A 19,397-nucleotide genomic window follows, 5' to 3' on the forward strand; every position below is an offset into this window, starting at 1 on the left:
AGATACAATGAGAGCTGTAATCTAATCAGTGGATTGATCCATTTGATTAATAATTTGAATGAATTATTGGGAAGTAACTGTAGGCAGGAGAAGTATGGCTGGAAGAAGGAGGTCACTGGGAGCATACCCCTGGATATTATGCTTTGTTCTTAGCTCCTCTTTCTCTTTGCTTCTTTGCATTTCTTAGAGAAATGCAAATTAAAACCACACTAAGATTCCATCTCACTCCAGTCAGAATGGCAATTATCAAGAATACAAGTAACAATTAATATTAGCAAGGATGTGGGGAGGGAAAGGTTCACTCCTACATTGCTGGTGGGACTACAAATTGGTGCAACCACCCTGAAAAGCAGTATGGATATTCCTCAGAAAACTTGGAATGGAACCACCACTTGACCCAGTTATCCCACTCCTTGGCTTATAGTCAAAGGATTTTAAACCAGCACACTGCAGTGACACATCCACAACAATGTTTATAGCAGCTTAATTCACAATAGCCAGCTATGGAACCAACTTAGGTGCTCTTCAACAGATGAATGGATAAAGAAAGTGTGGTATATATATACATAGTAGAATATTATTCGGCCATAAAGAATAATAAAACGATGGCATTTGCTGGTAAATGGATGGAACTGGAGACTATCATACTAAGTAAAATAAGACAATCCCAAAAAACCAAAGGCCAAATGTTCTCTCTGATATGTGGATGCTAACCTATAACAAGGGGCGGGTAAGGAGAGGAAGTACAGAAGTACATTGGATTAGATAAAACAGAATGAAGGGAAGAGAGAGGGAATGGGAGTAGGAAAGACAGTAGAATGAACTGGATATAACTTTTCTATTCCTGCATATGAATACATGACCAGTGTAAATCCACATCATGGACAACCACAAGAATGGGATCAAAATTGGAATGTGTTGCACACCATGTATGTACAATATGTCAAAATACAACCTACTGTCATATATGTCTAAAAAACAATTTTAAAAATTCTTAAAAATCACAGGAAATGTCCAAATTTTCCTTATACCTATTTTTAAATTTGACCTAAGTTGAACTGAGTTGCCATGTAAGACATAAAACATAAGACATAAAACTGTCTTATGCTTCTATTCCCTATCTGTTCATCCTAAGGAAGTTTAACCAACACAGGAAATAGATTAGAGTGAAAGCAGTCAGCAAGTAAGAGATGCCATATATTAACTGTCTCAAAAGGATAACTCTATAGCTGAATCTTTCATTTGTTTTAAGATATTCTTAAGATTTCAAAGGCAATTCAAAGCAATGAAAGAACTCAAGAACAGAAGTTAAGGGTCTTATTTTATTCAATAACAAAATCCTCTAAATACCACAAGAGTTCTGGACAAAATTTCTTGCATGTTATCTTCCAAAACACACCATAGGGAACACTTATTTTTCATTTAGGTTACTTAATAAATTCAAACTCAATATAATTATTATATAGAAATTCTTTCTAAAAGGCAAACTTTGTAGAAGAGTGATTACAAAATAGTTTCCTTTTCCAGAGGTTCACTAACAAAAAAAAAGATCTTTTCTTATCACCAGTGGGGAAAAAAATGAGTACAGAACTACTGTCAGAGAGTAAGTCTTTGTGCTTTAATTTAAATCATGTAAGAAATGAGTCTCAGAGAAAGCATGAGTGACTTTGAACTAAAGGGATAAAATCAGTTTCAGCATTAAAGCAGAAGTGGGGCCATGGATGTCTTTTCCTTTCTAAGGACTAATAATTAATTGCTTAGAATGCTAACACAATATTCTATTGCCTCTGTAGATGTAATAATTTATATGGTTTAAAGTTCCAATGAAAACCCCAACTTTATTGCTCACAAGACATTTCAAAATACATAACCACGAGAACGAACAAAACATTGCCAAAATACAAGATTCTCAAATAAGTTTTCATGTAACAAGTTTTCATGGGTATAACACCACACGATGCTTCTTTATTTACATACCCTTTTAACCTTATTTTTATCCCCATTATAACATCCATGGGATATTCAGTGATGTAAGAGAGTCACAAAAATGAATTTCACTGAATTAAAGATCAAGTAAGATTATAGAACTGGAAAATGATTCCAAGAAGAATGGGGTGAACACAAGTAGTAGGACCAGTCAGCTTCCTTACTGGAGGTCAACAAGGACTGGCCTAAAGATGGAATTACCATGGGTGAAACCAACATGAAGGTTCATCTACTATGCACTCCACCCATGTGATAGGCCATTTTGAGAGATATTTCTATTGATCTCTAAAACTATATAAGAGGATCCCTCACCTGTATTATTACATGAATTATAACATTTCTAAACTAAGTAATTTTGCAGCATTTCATGGGAAGTTCTCAAATGCAAGCCAACACTACTCCAATGGAGACCTTGATATCCCAGATTCTGCTTGATCTTCTTGAATAAAGTGCTCATAGTTTACAAGGCATTTTCTCATTTATTACCCCAATCTTAAAGTTCAGAATTGAGAAGGGAAGTGAAAATAAATAGTAGCAAAGTATATACTGTCCACTGCATGGAGAATGAGCAGGGAGAATATTTCTGAGTTCTGAGCATTCAAGAACAGAACTATGGCCTATAATCATTATCTCTAATTTTATTACCTTTAACAAGTTTACCTAATTGGTATCCAATCAAAGAATCTATCTATTGTGCTTAAAACAGAAAAAAAAAACCATTATATAAACCTACCCAAGTAAATACTGTATATATTTATTTTTTGACACCCTAAATATTCTCTGCAAGACATTTCAAAGTGTCCCTTTCAAAATATCCTTTTCACCAGAAGAATGAAAAGATTTCTAGTTGATGTTTTTCATAATTTTACTTAGAAAAGGAAAAATGGCATTTATTTATGTAGGTATTCAAACATATAACTTTGTATATAAGAGTATGTGTGTGTGCATATATATACTTATTCATAAGTATATATACCATGTATATGCATGTTCAGCCTATTTTGTTCTAGGAAGGACTCCAGGTAGCTCTTTAAAGAGACATACCCTAGAAACTAAAATAAAGATTTAAAAAAATTAATGGCACTAGGCATTGTGGCACATGCCTATAACCCTAGCTACTTGGGAAGCTGAATCAGGAGGATCGCAAATTCCAGACTAGCCTGGACAACTTAGTGAGACCTTGTCTTAAAAGGGCTGAGGATGTAGCTCAGTGCTTCTCTAGCATGCATGAGGCCCTGGATTTAACCCTCAGTATTGTTAAAGGAAAAAAAAATGCAAGGAATATAGGACACTAGGGCAAAAACAAGGCAGGAAGGAAACAGATTTGACAGAGGTCAATTGTTTCAAGTGCCTGACTTCTTGCCAGTGGTTCAGTCTGAAGAACTTGTCTAATGACTATCAACTAGAATTGATCCAATATAGCAAATGCCCTAGAGATGATCTGTCACAAGCATAGTTCAATAAAAACTGGTCCTAATGACAACACTGAAATCCAAGTGTTAAGCGTAATCTGAATCATAAAAAAAAATGTATCTCAAAATATTCTATTGCTTTGAAAATTGACAATCATATTAGATAAAAGGTAAAATTCTATAGTTGGAAAATTTGATTGGTTAGTACAACCTAGTTTTTTATTCTACTGGAAGACAGCCCAGTTAATGATCCCTTGGGTTTGTTAAAGTTTTATGGAAGGATATTTAATATCAAAAGATTTGAAAAAAGCAAAGTTCCAGGTCCCTAGAAAGAAACAGTAACTCTTTATTTTCCCCTTTCTTGGACCACAGAGCTGGAAGGAACTGCCAGGAGTTTCAAATAGCTTTCATCTTGCAGGCCAACTTCAATGAGTTACTGGGGGTAAAGTCGTGTAGAGAAGGATTCTGAAGCCCAGCAGGAAAAAGTGTTCTCATCTATTTATTAGCAATTCTGCCAGAGAAGAGGAAATGAGGCAGTACATGGCCACTTATTGTTCATTCCTGATCTCTGGTTCAATTTGCTGATGTCATCAATGAAGAGCTGGTGGCTTAAAATGGCTCATTATTTATTCATCATTCCTTAAGAGGTTTATTGGTAACTTGCCTTATTACAAAAATTATGTTACAGAAATACACATACGAATAAATAGATGAGAAAAAGAGGATAAGACAGAAAAATACGTATCACGGGCAAGTGTAAAATTGGTCCTTGTGGCAAATTCTACAGCCACAGGCTTTCCCAGCATTGAGGAATCCTAATCCCAGTCACATTAGTTGACCACCAGAGAGGGACAGAGACAGAGACTGAGAGAGACCAGCGGACCTCAGAAAGAAGTTCTAAGTTTGACCATCAAGATAACAATGCCTCTGAAATTCGGTATTTGGGCTTATACCCCAGCTTTTCTTTGTGTCATATAAAGGGGCATTTCATTAAAAAATATTTACTGGTATTTGCCTATGATAGACAAGCAAAAATCAGTAAACTACACAGTATGATAGAGTCTGGTATTCTTACAATTAAGTAATACAAAGGAAAGGGAGGATTGAGTTTGAGACTGCCAAAGTCAAGTGGAGGCAGATTACAGTTTTTCAAAGGGTGGCCAAGGTAGGCTTCCTGGGAAGATGACATTGGAACAAAGTCTTGGAGGACAAGAAGGAGGAAGTCAGGGGCCATGCATGTAGAGAGGAAAATCTAAGATGAAGACTGGAAGCTGAAGCAGGCTAGGGGCTTAATAAACACCAAGGAGTCCACCATGACTGGTGTAAAGTGGTGAAATAGCAGGGTAAGGTCAGAAAAATCATGGAACTGGGGTGGAGTGTGGTGGGGTGGGGGGGTCGAGGGTAGAAAAATACAGAACTTGTAGCCATGCGAAAATTTATGAAAGTCTTAGTGGGGAAAAGAGTGAGAAAGCCACCTGGGGCCAGTAAGTGAGGATTCCTGAGTCTGCCTGTATTTGGAAAGAGGGAGACCTGAACATTTTGTGCAGATGTGGGCAGGATGCACAGATGTTTAGGCACATGTCCAGAGATGTTATCTTTATGGCTTATCTTAGTCCATAACATGAAAACACATGCTCAGATTGGGATACACCCTGCAAGCATGTCAGTGTGGCAGCAGTGTGCTTAAAATCCTGCTGCAGGGAAGGTCTGTAAAGTAACAGCTATCACGTGGAGAACAGAAGACTGCTAATTTGCTGCAATCCAAGATATTTTATGACATTCACCTCCTCATTTTTCTACAATGTGGCTTTCATGCATTGCTACTGAACTCATTGGTAATGAGTTGCTAATAAATTCATGCATTTATCCATTTTTCTTCAATTCTGCCTTGGACATTGGTTAGCTAGGGAGGAGATCTTGGGACTCAGGTCAGAAAACCATTAAATCTACACAATAAGATCGAGGTGTGACTGGACTTTATGAAGAAGTAAAAGCCATCCTGAAAAACTCAAAACTGTAGCCCAGTAAATGCTGGTGCTGCTAAAACACAGAAAGGCCAACTGAGAGGAGGAAGAGAGAAGACTCATTAGCAACTGTGCAGGATGATGAACTGTGTCCAGGAGGAGAATGCTCCTTCAGGCTCAAGTCTGGGATTTTATCAAGAAATGTTATCAGGAACTTATGGTAGGTAGAAAAGAAAGCAGATGCATAGCCAATAGGTGGTTTATAAGCTGGAACCAATAATTCTAAATTGTCATTTGTTAAGTAACCAAAAACACAGGTGAAACAAAGATCCTGGCCAGCTGCTGAATGTTTTTTTTTTTTTTTCTTCTTTCCTTTTCTGTCTTAAAACAAGGAGAAATTAATTCAAGGCCAAACTGACTTCCTGAGAATGGGTATAAGAAAATCACAAAGAAATCCTCCTTTCATGAAAGAGGTCAATTAAGCTAAAAGTTACTGGAAACCATGATTTTGAATTTTTATTTTAATGCTTATTGACAATCCAGGAAACTGTTGCTCATCCCCTAAGAGAATGGACCATATTTTCCTTTCTAATAGAAATGTCATTAGATGTTCAAAATACCAGCAAGCCCAAGGGAGCTACTTCAGTAACAATAATGATGGCTATACAGACTGACAAAAGACGAAGACCAAGCCATGTTTCTTTCACTATAATTTTAAGAGTGGCAGTCAAATACAGGGTGTAAGAAATATTTATTTATATCTCTTGCCAAAAGTTTGAGGCTGATGGCAAAAATACATGCAACGCCATGAGACAGAAATAGATATGTAGTTCAAGGTGAAGCAAAATTTGTTGTAAAAAAAAAAGAGTTAGAACCAGAAAGTGATTCTGTAGAAGGGCCAGCTCTAGATGCAAAGTCAGCTTGGAAATTCTCTTTAATCAAAATAAGAAGAAAATATAATTATGAAACTGAGTGTTTGTTTATTAGAGTAAAACCATGAGTCCCAGGGAAGTTCTGGTTTTCACAACTATAAGGTTTAGAAGGAGGTTGCTCTGTGGTGGGGGGTCTTCTGAAGGGCTACCCACTATGTGCGGTGCCTAGTCAAATGGTCACTTGGGGCCTGAGCACACTAGTGCTCAGAATTCTAGAGGTGTAGACAGCTACAGGGTAATGTGTCAGGCTCTCTAATGAAGCTGCTGCATCCAGGGATAAAATCCACCCTCTGATGGTTATTAAATTAAGATCTGAATGGGTACTTTAGGGGTTTCATCAATTTTTCCACATGAATTTTAACTCTTAGACTTCAAGCACAAAAACAGATAAGAAACACAGGCAAATGTACGGCACAAATTCTGGCCTGCTGATGACTATGTCACCTACATTAAGTTGCTTCACGGGGCAGACTCTGGACAAACATGTTTCTTGCCATCTCTTTGCATACACATGAACTCCCTATAAATGAGTCACTCATTAGGAAAGTTTTAACTCTGTGTTGATATTCTTTTGAAAATTCAAGTCTGCACATGTCCATGCATATAAAATTGTATAAATGACCTATACAGACATCACACACAAATGCCAGGTCAGGAGCAGGTGCAACTGACTGGCACACACCCTCACCAGCACCTAAGTGGTGGCCAGCTGCACAGTAGTAAACTGTACACCTTGTTGAATCATGATACAGTGATGTCACTGACTGGTTCTGAGCTTTAGGTGCTCCTGGTCTGATGTGCATCTTTATCATGAGATATGTGAATAGCTGTAGTAGGAATTCAACATTGAAACAAACCTTCTGGTTATTTCCAGCTTCCAGATTAGATTATTTCAAGAGTATACCAAGAGAAAATGAGCTGTCATACTTGTTACATTTTGCAACCACTAATGGATGTGAAAAAGAACATTCCAAATACCATACAATTAAAATGACATACAGAAGTTAGATATTTTAAAGTAGATGTTACTATGTTGCAACTGTCATCCAGGAGCCTTGATCTCAATTTTTGAGTTCAGCAAAATGGCCTCTCTGATGAATTTTATAAATTAGTATTTGTAAAATAGGATTAAACTACTACTTCTAAACATTTGTATATGTAGTTCTGTTTAATATTTCATTTAATTAGAGGACTTTTCTGCTAGCACCAAATATCATGCTAGGGTAGTTCTGTCCCAGGTGTGACAGGTGAGGATCCATCAAACCCAGGAGACTGGGAGACATTGCCACCTCCAGCAATGAGTAGCCTAATTCACCATGGTGGTTCAATGTAATCTAACCCAATGCCAATGTGGTACAATGCAAATACCATCTTTCTCCCTGTGCGCCTTGACAAAATTGGGAAGCTCCTCAATGAATAAAAGAACTCTCAATCCTCAGTTCTTCACAAATCTGATTTCTTACCCCAGCTTTTAATAAGAACAGAACAGTGGAGGGGCCAACGTTAAGTTTTTTGGAAAGAAAGCATAGTGCAGAAATTTCACACTCATGATTGAGGGCAGAGGTGGGGGCAGAGGTTCACCTACTGGAGAAAGGTAAAGAGGTAAATCAAGACAGGTGGGTGTTTCAGAACACAGGGAGTCTGTCCCAGGCCTGCCACTTCCTAATTCTGTGACTCCAAGGAGCTTATTTAACCTTCTCTGAGCCTCGGCGTTCTCAATTATAACACAAAAGGACTCAAGCATAATAAGCTATTACTGGGACTGACTATCAGAATCGAGTAGGAAGCTTTTAAAAACACTCGACAGTGGTGACAAGAATATGTGCCAGGAAATGTTTGCAGTACTTCACACTGACCCATCTAGTCCCTACAAAAACCCCCATGCTGCAGATGCTCTTATTGCCCTGGCTTTACAGGGGAGGAGCTAGGGAACAAAGAGGTTGGAAAAAATAGCCTGAGAAGAGCCATGTAGAGAGCGCCAAGCCCGTGTTGTTCAGCACCATCACATGTCACGCTGCCTCTCTTCAGGTGTCTCTCATCAGTCTGACTCAGAACTCATGCACAGTTTAATCCTAACAATTTAATCCTCCTCACTAACAGCCAGTTGACTAGAGATGTAAAGTTCTATAATTCATCACAGAGATGAAGAAAGTTCAATAAAACTTTTTAATAATGCTCAAATAGTTTTGCTTAAAAAATGGAGCCAAAATTAATAAATATGGCTTTTAACAGCTAATTGCATGGTATCAAATTTAAACTAAAGAAATGAATAAAGAGATAGTAGGGGGAAATCTAAGAAACCCAACATAATCCTTTCTCATTACAGTGGGGGCACTGGTTCCTGGATTCCCCTCCAATACCTAAATCCACAGGTGCTCAAATTCCTTATAAAAAATGTCTGAGTATTTGAAAACAACAATGTCCATCCTTCTGTATACTTCACATCATCTTGACTTATAAGCTTAATAGAATGTAAATCTTGTATAAGTAGTTGCTTAATGTATTGTTTAGGGAACAATGAAAAGAGAAAAAGTACATTTTTGTACAGATGGAAATTTTTTCTTCAGATATTTTCAATCTGCTATTGGTTGAATCTATGGATGTGGAACCTGCTGACTCTATTATCTGACAAGGTTCACACAGACATGGATGTAGACAAGCAATAAAAAAAAAAGCTATGCTTTATACTAAGGGATAGGGACTATAATTTCATAATTTTTGGCCTGGATTTGGAGAAGATGAAACATTTTGGGAAAAGATCTTTGGCAAAGATTGGGGTTCCTGTCCAAATGGGTTAACAGGATCAATTTGTTTCTAGAACCAAAGTGACTGACTCTTTGTTCCATATTTAAAGAAACAGTCCTTATACTATAAAAAAAAAGTGTCCTTTATAAATGTGTAAATTCAAAACTGTACATGTAAATGCTGATGTTCATAAAAACATTGATCTCCTATTCAGGGGCACATGACACTTTAAATAGAGGCAGGAAGACTCTACAGGATAAAGAAAAAATGAGAAAAGAAAGTGGTCCTGGCCCTATAAGCAATTTAGAGAAGTTTAATCCTGGTATGGCCAGGTCAGCGAGGACACAGACAGCCAGGAGGAGACAGAGAGAGTCCACGTTCCCTGGCAGAGCCATGAGCTTGGTTGGGACTGTTTGTGTTATGAGTCCACTTCCTCGCTAATTCTAGATACCCCATTTATGGAAACGCATCCTCCTTTCCTCCCACTCAGTCCCATGGCTCACTTACAAAAATCTCTTCTCCAAAGTCTACATTCTGAAGCCAAATGATCCTCATCAAGGGAGTGACAAAGCAATTTATTAATCAAAAACCAACTTTCAAAAAAAACATAAACACCCTACAACTTCTACTAAAAAATTCAAGGAAATAAAGTGTTGGAGAAATACATAGGTCTTATAACTGCTGACCATAAAGACTACCTCAACAGAAGGTTTCTAATACACTATAAAAGATCAGTGAGTAATAAATAAATAGGTTGTGTATTCCAGCTGACAAACAATGTTTAATGACTAGTCTCCTCTCTGCACTGAAGATTCACCAGTCTGGAATTGATGCATTACTTCTTTCCGTTTAATAGCCACACCAAAAGTACACAAGCTCATAAAGCAAACAGGCACTCAATTTGAAAAGTTTCCCCTGAGAGTGGATGAAAATTTCCAGGCAAGAATAAAAATAAGCTCTTCTTTGTGATTCCCATATCTATTAATGATACCACACTCCCAGTTTCCTAGACTTGAGTTTTACAGTCATCTGTGAATCATCTTCCTCCTTGGATGCACCCCTTCAGTCCGTATCAGTCAAGGGCAAACCCTGAGGAAGTCTTCTCACCTATCTTCTTGGTGAAGTACAAGACTTCCTCTGATGCTAAAGATACACTACCTTAGGACTCGAAAAAATACCACACAAGGCTGGAAGCCAAACTAGTCTTATCTTCAGTCCTGGGCTTGCCTGTCCCCTCCATCCTGAAGACGCAAATGCCAAGCTTTTTCTGCTTCCTGCCCCAACACATGTAGTCACTTCACAATCTTGGTTGTCCTTTGTCTCTCTTGCATTCTGCTATACATTACACATAAAGTTTACCTTCTACACAAGACAAGAAATTCCCTGAAGGCAGGAAATGTGTCCTATAGTATAGCATCTAGCAAAATCACTGTCATAGTGCTTAATAAGTATTTGTTAAATTAGATAAAAATGGATTCACCACTTCTCCCCAAGAGTAGCTTGGTCTTCTCTTTTAATCAGGCTTACTTTCATAGAAAATTATAATGCTCTTACATGCCCATTATTTTCTAAAGTAGTGATAGGATTTGTCAATGATCTCCAAAAGAATGTTTCTTTAAAACTGTTTCTTTTTATCTAGGCACAACGCCCCTCAGGCATCAAGCAAATGACAAATTACAAATACCTTCTTTGTACTGTGTAATCTTAGGGTGTAACACATTAAATAGCTAACCTGGAGCTGAGCTTCAGTGACCAGGTACATTAAAAAGGGATTACTCGGTTAGTCATCAATAAAGATGGAATTCTCCTCTTTTCTCCTGCCTCTACTTTGAGCTTTTGATTATATTGGCTATTTTTCTTTCTTTCTTGTTTTTGGTACCATAGATAGAACCCAGGAGTGCTCTAACATTGAGCTACATACCCAGCTTTTTCTTTTCTTTTCTTCTCTTTTCTTTTGAGACAGTCTCCCTAAGTTGCTGAGGCTGGCCTAGAACTTGTGATCCTCCTGGGTTGCTGGGATCACAGGCATGCACCATTCACCGTACCTGGCATGTAGCTGCCAGCATTATTTTAGGCATTCATACACAACATGGGACTTTTTAACAAGCATTTTCAAAATTTTAATTTTGATCATTTTGAGGGTACAGTGTAATATTATTTCAATACATATTTACATTGTATAATGACCAAATCAGAGTAATTGGCATATCCATCACATTTATCATGACTTTGTGGGGAGAAAGTTCAAAACACCTTTTCTAGCTATTTTGAAATATACAACACTGTTAAGGGCAGCCATCCTATTGTACGACTAACACTAGAACTCATTCCTCCTACCTGTAACTTTGTACTTGCTGACCAATCCCTCCCCATCCTCCTCTCCTACACATGTATTGTGTACTAAAAATGGAGAAAAGTTAAGGGAGAGGTTTTAAATTTCTGAGATTCATAGTAACCCAATAGGGAAATTCTAAACAAAACCAGCACAACTGTCAAAGATATTAGAGGCTTTTTTTCCTGATGACTACCTTTAACTTCATGTGAAGGTTAAACATCCCCAAGGTGCTGCTATAGAAATTCATGGTTCTTCTAATGGATACATAGTAACAACACAGCGCTCAAATGGGAGAGAATAAGTACAAAAAAAAATTCATGTGGTTGTGATCACTGTTTTCAGTGCTGGCTTCCCAACTAGCTTGAGCTGAGGCAAATATTAAAATTAGCTTGCCAGCCACCTGTGCATTATTTGGGCATTACAGGGAAGAATGGCTCTATATCATGCCTAGGAATAACAAAATGACATGCTGAAGAAAAAGGCTGACGCGCAGTAAAGAGGGTTGGCCAAACATCTTAACACCCATGTTTACCAATGGATAAATTAGAAAATAAGACATAACGGAGATTTCCTGCCAAAATACCAAATGTATACATACAATAGGTACTCAGCAATAATTAATATTTGAGGTTTCAGCTACTTACTCATGATGATACTGAAAGTCCCTGACCCACTGTTATTTTAAATTTTGCTGCGGCGTATGTTTGGATCGCAGGCACTCTCCGCAGAGGCAAGGGAGCCATGCAGCCAGGGAAGAAGCACAGCCCATCACCCAGCATCCATATTTCAATAAGCTTTTACTCTGCATTTGTACAGGGCAGCTCTCTCAAGGATTCGATACTGTGTTGATTTTTGAGAACTGACTACACTCTAAAGATCAAACTGATGATTTAAAGGAGAAAACTGAAGAAAGAATAAACAAAGGCCTAAGTTGAGATGGCTTTTTATTGGAAAGCAGGTATTTATTGCATGGGGATTTTTCTTTCTTTCTTTGGATGCTAAAATTATTTTTGTGAAATTTTGGGATTTCCAAATGTATTTGGATTATATCTTGGTATGTCAAAGATCCACAGTACAAAAAGCATTTTTTAATGTGCCAGAATTCTTCCATACCAAAAGGGAAGTGAAGCAACTGACACGAACAAGAATATAATAGCATGACCCATCCAAGTGATGAACGGGGCATTCCGAGAAGCATTCAACTCTGCTCTGGAGTCTGTTTTTTGGGGGGAAAAATCATAAAGATTGTGTATTTTTCTCAATCTCAAATTTGTTTATGTTGGGCTTTTCAACTACATGGAACCTTATTGGAATACTGTTCAGAAGGAGAGGGTTAAATTACAATTAGTGACTCAACATTTTGACTTAATAGATTGGCATTTATTTTTAAAAGGATGAGACAAAGTCTGAAAACTCCACATCTTAGATCATACTTTTCAGCAAAATGCTCAAGTTTCTTGGTCTAAGTCCTCATTGTGTTATTTATTATGTATTATTCCATTATGCTAGCAAGCCATGCTCCAAAAATGATTGTTGTTAGTATTTTATGTATTGAGAATCTTTTAGATAAATAAAGAACAAACACTCAAAAGGCTAAAGAGTACTTTTCTAAACAGAAACTTTTAAAAAAAAAGTTAATAAGGGAATAACTATTTTCCGGTACATTTATGTTAACGTTTCTTCTTTCTCTGTCTTTCAAAGAAATCTAAGAAATAAAAATTCACTGGATATGGTCATCAGTACTCTTGAAAAATGCATTCTAAAAACCTAAAAATTCCAATGACTACAATATTGTCATTTTTATTTGTCACTATAAAGCAGAGGCTGTAGCAGTAGACTAATCATTTTGGAATAAAAAGGGAGGCCACTTAATTCCAGGGAGGAGAGGAATCACCTTTCAGCAGAGACTGCTGAAGCAATCTTAGAGTTACAGGTAATAATAGAGGTCAAGAAAGCACAATCACGTTAAGTTGTCCATTTTCCTATTAGTTGTTCTAATTTCTCCAGATGATCGACAGGTAAACATATCCTTAAGTTTAGCACTCAACAAAGGAACAAGTGGTTCCAGAACAGCATTTGGTTGTCTGGGCCTCTTCTGTGGGTTCCATGAACAGAGCTGCCTCTGGGGAGCCCAAGCAAGAGGATGGGGCTGCAGGTCCAGGAGAGGACCCCCTGGGCCACGCCTTTCCTGTATTCTCTGTTGGTGAACTCAAGCTTTCTCTTCATTCGGAGCTCAAATCTTATGGTGGTTTTAAATTAGGCTTGGGTATTGACATTGCCATCTCCAAGACACCCTGCTTCAGTCTAGCACCGTTCCCGTCCCCTCCTTCCACAGCCCTGGGCCGGGGCACATCCTCTCCATCCTCAGAGAGTCCTCTGCTTCCCCAGGCCAAGCTTCCTACAGTGCTCAGAATTATCGCAAGAGGAGGGTGGGGCGCTTGATTATGCTTCTCTGCCACTCCAACACCTAACTCCATTTCTGTTAATAAAGAAGAAATTATAGACTTCCTACCACTCACTCTCTATTCAAGGTGTTGGCAACATTCCCAATCCCTGTCTCACCTCTGTCCTCCGCACCCACCACCTCTACTCCAGTCACCTCAAGTCTTGGCCAACTAAAGGCTGAACACCAGCTTCAAACCAAGGGGCCCTCTCAGGCTTTTTTTTTTTTTTTGGCTTTCAAGCTTTCCTACACCTCTGGGGCTCTTCTTGATACCTGATGAAAAGCAGTAGTTCCACCTCACCCATGTGAAATTATCCTTGTCTTTAAGGTTAGGGTATGTCTCCTCCCTGAAAGCTACCCTGGTGGTCTCCTCACATCAAGGTTAACACAGCTTTCCTTAGGTTTCTCACGGAATGCCAGATAAAAACATTCACTTTATTCTGTTGGAAATTATAGTTGTTTCTGTCTACTTCTGTTGACCTGTCTTGCTTTTCTGTGCCACCTTTTAAGATCTGGGGTGTAGTCAAAATAATAAGGAAAATTTGCAGAGAACAGAAAACCAAGGGGTAGGAAATAAAAATGTATTGGATATTTACAACCAGGGAAACTGGGTATATTTCCAAAATATTTATTTTCATTTAGCAACAGTCATACCACAAGCTAGATTTAATTTCATATTTATATTACAATCATACGTTTTAATGCACATTGAAACAAATTAGAAATCTACTGAATGAAAGAAACTATTTAACCAACTGTTTAGGAAGAGGTACTGTACAAAATGGGTATAGAAAGAAACACTTCTTGTTCTAATATCCATAGAATGTTCTTCCTTAAAAACAAGTTGTCCAAACCCTGAGCTGTCTGGACCTTCTCATAGGATGTTGATGCCCTGATAATCTTTAAGCTACCCAGACTTAGCCGACAGAGACTTTCAACCTGGGGCTCCCACTACAAATCAGGAAGAGTTGTGGACCAAACCTTGTACACAAACACTGTTTTAAAAGTCTTCAAAAAAAGGGAATTTGAACAATGTAAGATTATCCATGTCATAGTAATCATTATAAAAAGGAATGAATCATGGTGGGTTACATGCTCAGAATATGGTGGGGTCTTTTTTCCTTAGTTTTAAATGTGGTATTAAATACATTTAAGCTTTTTTCTAGTAGTTAGGATTTTGAGATGCAAAGAAAGATTAATATTTGTTCAGTGACAATTCTGTTCTAGGCAGAAGACCAACTCTTTCACTTATTTTACAGGTTGAGCATTGTTACTCCAAAATTCAAATCTAAAACTTTTTGAGCACTGACATGACACCACAAGTAGAAAACTCCTTGCCTTGTACGATGGGTCAAAGTCAAAACACAAGTGCACTAAATACATAGTACAAAAGTCTTCATACTAAGTGTATAAGGCGTACATGAAGCACAAATAAATTTTATGTTTAGATTTGGTCACATTCCCAAGATATCTCATTACACGTGAAAATATTTCAGAATCTGAAAATATCTAAAATACTTCTGGTTCTGAGCACTTCGGATAAGGGATACTCAACCTGAATTTGATTCCAGATCACAACCTATCCATAAAAGCATCATTTGACCCATTTTATAGGCTATCCGATAAGTAGGCACTTTCTGAGCACTGTGGTAGATAACATGGGAATCTGAAAATTATCAACACTGACCATGATGATTTTAAAAGCCAAGTGAGAAGTCTGAGAACATGACATGGTGTTAACATTATACACAGCCACAGACATGCTGCTAAATAACGTCATAAGCCCTTGGAGAACAGAACTGTTTAAGGTGGTGATACACACTAAATAAGGAAGAAAATAAGAAGCAGGGTTATTAGTGTGGCCCAATCCTGGAGGAGGCAATAGAGCTTAAATTTGGCTTGCAGATGGAGGCTGGGAAATGGGAAGACTCCTGAGGAGAGGTGGCAGGAAGAGCAAATGGTCCCCTCCAGTCACACTACAGGGAGCAAGGAAGGAGGCCTCAGTCTTCTGTCAGTGAAAAAGAAAATTTGACCAAATTATATTTTTCTATTGTATGCATGTACAAAAAGGTAACAAGGTATCCCACTATTAGGTATAATTATAATGCACCAACGAAAAAGAATTTTTTTTTTTAAAGAACCTACAGGACTTGGAGTCTAAGGGTCAGTAGAAAGTGTTCAATCATTGCTCTAAAGCTTCATACTGAGAAGAGTAAATTTGGGAAAATGACAGTTTGGGGAGGAAGGAGATAATGATGAGTTTGAGGTTCAAATGAAATATTCAAGTGGAAAATATGTAGAGAATTGGAAAGAGTAGAGAACAGCCCCCTGAGAGGATGATCCTACAGAATAAAAAGCCAAGAAAACAGAAATTAAGAGGGCAAAGAGTTGAGGAGAGGTGGACACCAGTTAAAGCAAACAAACAAAATTAGAGAAAATAAAGGGACATTTATGATTCCAGTTTAGTTTTAACTGAGAACATGTAGACAAAATACCAATGGGTACGGTTTGCAAGAAAACAGAAGCAAAAGGGCCCTAAACTCTTCTGTCTAAAAAGGAATTTGCCTGAGGAGCCTGGATGGGAGAGATATTCTATCAAAAAAACATTTATAATGACAATACACTTACAGTCACAGTTAAGCAGTATATACTTGGCTGGATTTCAGAGAATGAGGAAAATTAAGAATACTTGAGGGTCAAGGTAGAGTAGATTATTCCTTTCTGCTACCCACACCACTCCACCTCCTAAACTTGCTGGTTACCAGCACTGATGTCATCTTTTTGAACAGAAATGGGGAACCAAGTTGCAACAGCCTGGAGCAGTCATGAGATTCTCAGGTTTCCCATACACATTTCACAATTTAGAAGTTAACCAGAGCTTTTTGGCTTCTCTCATCAAGCATTCCTAGAAAATTTATCTGCTTTAAATCCACAGTTTCTGATCATTATCACTGTCACCAGTTTGGTCCTTATCCAGGTCTCCTGAGCTAAGCTGGGGACCTTCCACATAAGCTCCCACTGCCAGGTCCCCTCCTCTTCAGCATGGTGGCCTACACTTCCAGTGCCATTAATCTCTGAGCGTGGGAGGCTGATTTTTCCCCATAACACCTGCCTGTTCACTATCCTTTTTTCTAACATTTTAGCACCTCTATGTTTTACTCCAAGAAGAGCATTTAAAAAATACTGTTTTCCTCTCCACTTTTTTTTTAAGAATGTTCATGTTTTACTAATCCTTGGACTTGATGCATTTTTTTTTTTTTTTTGTATGGAACCAGGTGACTATTGTAAAGATTTTCCCAACTCTGTTAGATAACCCTTTAAAAGAGCCAAGCTTCTGGCCAGGGTTGTGGGGCTCAGTGGTAGAATGCTTGCCTAGCATGTATGAGGCACTGGGTTCAATCCCCGACACCACATAAAAATAAATAAAAGGTATTATGTCCCCCCCAAATAAATAAATAAATAATAAACGAGCCAAAGCCTCTGGCAGAGCCAAATCATTAGTTTCATCATTGCTCCCCCTGCCCCCAATTCAGCCTTATCAGGTCAATTTTAATTAAAAAAATTGTTGTTTTCTTAATTCTAAAATGTTTTTCTCTTTTTCAGAAGAATGAATTTACAATTATCTTTTCTGAGAAGTCTCTGATACCCACTTTTCTAAAATCCCTAATTACATCCAGTTGATTTTTGAAGCACTAGAATGAGTCACTTTCCCATAAGGTCTTGTCACTTCCATGTCACCAACTAGCTATTCTTTATTGGAAGCAATTAAGTCCAGAACAGGAATGCCCTCTTTTATTTTCTCTATATTCTAAGACACAAAATTGTCAGCAAGTCAAATCTAGTATTTATTAGATTCTGTGTTAAATGCGATGAAGCTTCTAGCAGATTCTAAGATAGTCTCCCCTATTATTCTATGTCTTGGCTCTGTATATGCATATTAAAAAAAAACTATTATCAGAGTTTAATATCCAACCCGGGACTTCTGCAAAAGCCTCCCTTTGCAGATGACAGGAGGGAGTGAGGGTGGCAAACAGTTATTGCTGATACTGACACTAGCAAAGAGAGTTAATATCTATACATGTGCAAAAAAATCATAGACATTGAAGAGACTAACAACAAAAAAGGAAGCAATATTCTAGAAAAAAATGATAAAATGTTCTACTATGCTTGGAATATAATGATTTGATAAAAAATTGCTGGCTCGATTTTTCGAGTACGTAGTTACTGTATATAAAACATCACATTACTGTGTTATTTTATGGTTAGTTAACTGTCTCCTTGATATCATCACTCACCTTACATAATTCAAAACCAGCTGAGAGATAATCAATCTTTTGAAATCCTCTCCCCCTTATCTTATACCTCAAGAGTTTGAGAGTTAGTTAGCTTCATTCTTTTGTTTCTTACGAAGTTACATTTTTAGCTCCTTAGACTTTATGGCGCTATAGCTACCTGTAATTATGCTGCAGAAGCATAAGAAGACGCCAGGGAAAGGCCAACAGCAGACAAGATAGCAAAAGGCCTATTTGTGGTCTTGAACAGCTGCAATAGGGCAGGGAGTGCTTGGCAGGGTTCCTGTTGCCTCTGGCCAGGCACAACAAAACCCAAAAGCTGGACTTGCTTTCAGAGCAGACCCCAGTGCAGGGCACTCACTCACTGCCCTGAAAGCCAAGGGCTGAAGCCCAAGTCCAAGAGGGATGATCAAAAAGGGGGACATGGGAAGGGAAGAGAGGGAAGGCTGAGAGTCATGGCTTTCTAGAAAGCTCTCCAGGACCTAAAGGGCCATCACCCTTTCTCTCTCAAAACAAAACAAAGCAAAACCACTATCACCTCCTTATAGAAGCCCAGATGTTACTTTTAGTTCCAGTTTGGAAATACTGCTCAAGTTATTTTTAAACTCCACCCAGCCCCGCCCCCCCCCCCAAAAAAAAAGGAAAGGAAAAGAAAAAGAAGAAAATTTAATGATCTGAATTGTACTTAGGACAGGACAGAAATGAGATGCTGTCAATATTTCAAAATGGGGATGTTTTGAAGGGAAAGATTCTCTAGTGATAGTCTTTATCTTCAATTATGTAAAATTTCTTTTGTAAAGGACCATTACTGTCTTAGGATAAATAAAAAAGTGCTGTTATCTGTGTAGGCATTTATTGCTCAATGTGATTTGATGCATTCAGTCTTTATACAATGATCTTTTGCACTATATGGTGCTTCTGGTTCCTTAGTTTAAATTAGTGCTTTCTTACTTAGCTGAGTTAATGTAATTGCAGCAAAGTAGCACATTTATATTCTATTCATCAACAACATTAGCATATAATGCAAATTTACTTTGGAAGTTTATGCACATGCACACATTTCTTCGTAAGATTAAGGAAATGGAAGTAAGTTCTTATTCCCAAAGAGACAGGGTGAACAACTGGGACACAGAACTACAGGTGCTCATGAAGAATGACTAATGTTGTCCCAGCAGCAATTAAGAGTTTGACTCACATTGAGGATGAGCTTAGATGGTTAACTACCTTTCTCAGAAATAACAGCTGATAGACTGGCACCTAGAGGGGCTCTCATGAAAAAATGAGCACT

At 37.9% G+C, this 19,397-nt stretch overlaps 1 protein-coding gene across 6 annotated transcripts in view; it reads right to left on the minus strand.

The window, feature by feature from the left end:
* Nucleotides 1–19,397, minus strand: part of Rbms1 (RNA binding motif single stranded interacting protein 1) — a 202,044-nt gene that overhangs the window by 67,603 nt on the left and 115,044 nt on the right. The window lies entirely within an intron of this gene.

Source organism: Urocitellus parryii, chromosome 1, assembly GCF_045843805.1.
Source record: "Urocitellus parryii isolate mUroPar1 chromosome 1, mUroPar1.hap1, whole genome shotgun sequence".
Classification (NCBI taxonomy): Eukaryota; Metazoa; Chordata; class Mammalia; order Rodentia; family Sciuridae; genus Urocitellus; species Urocitellus parryii.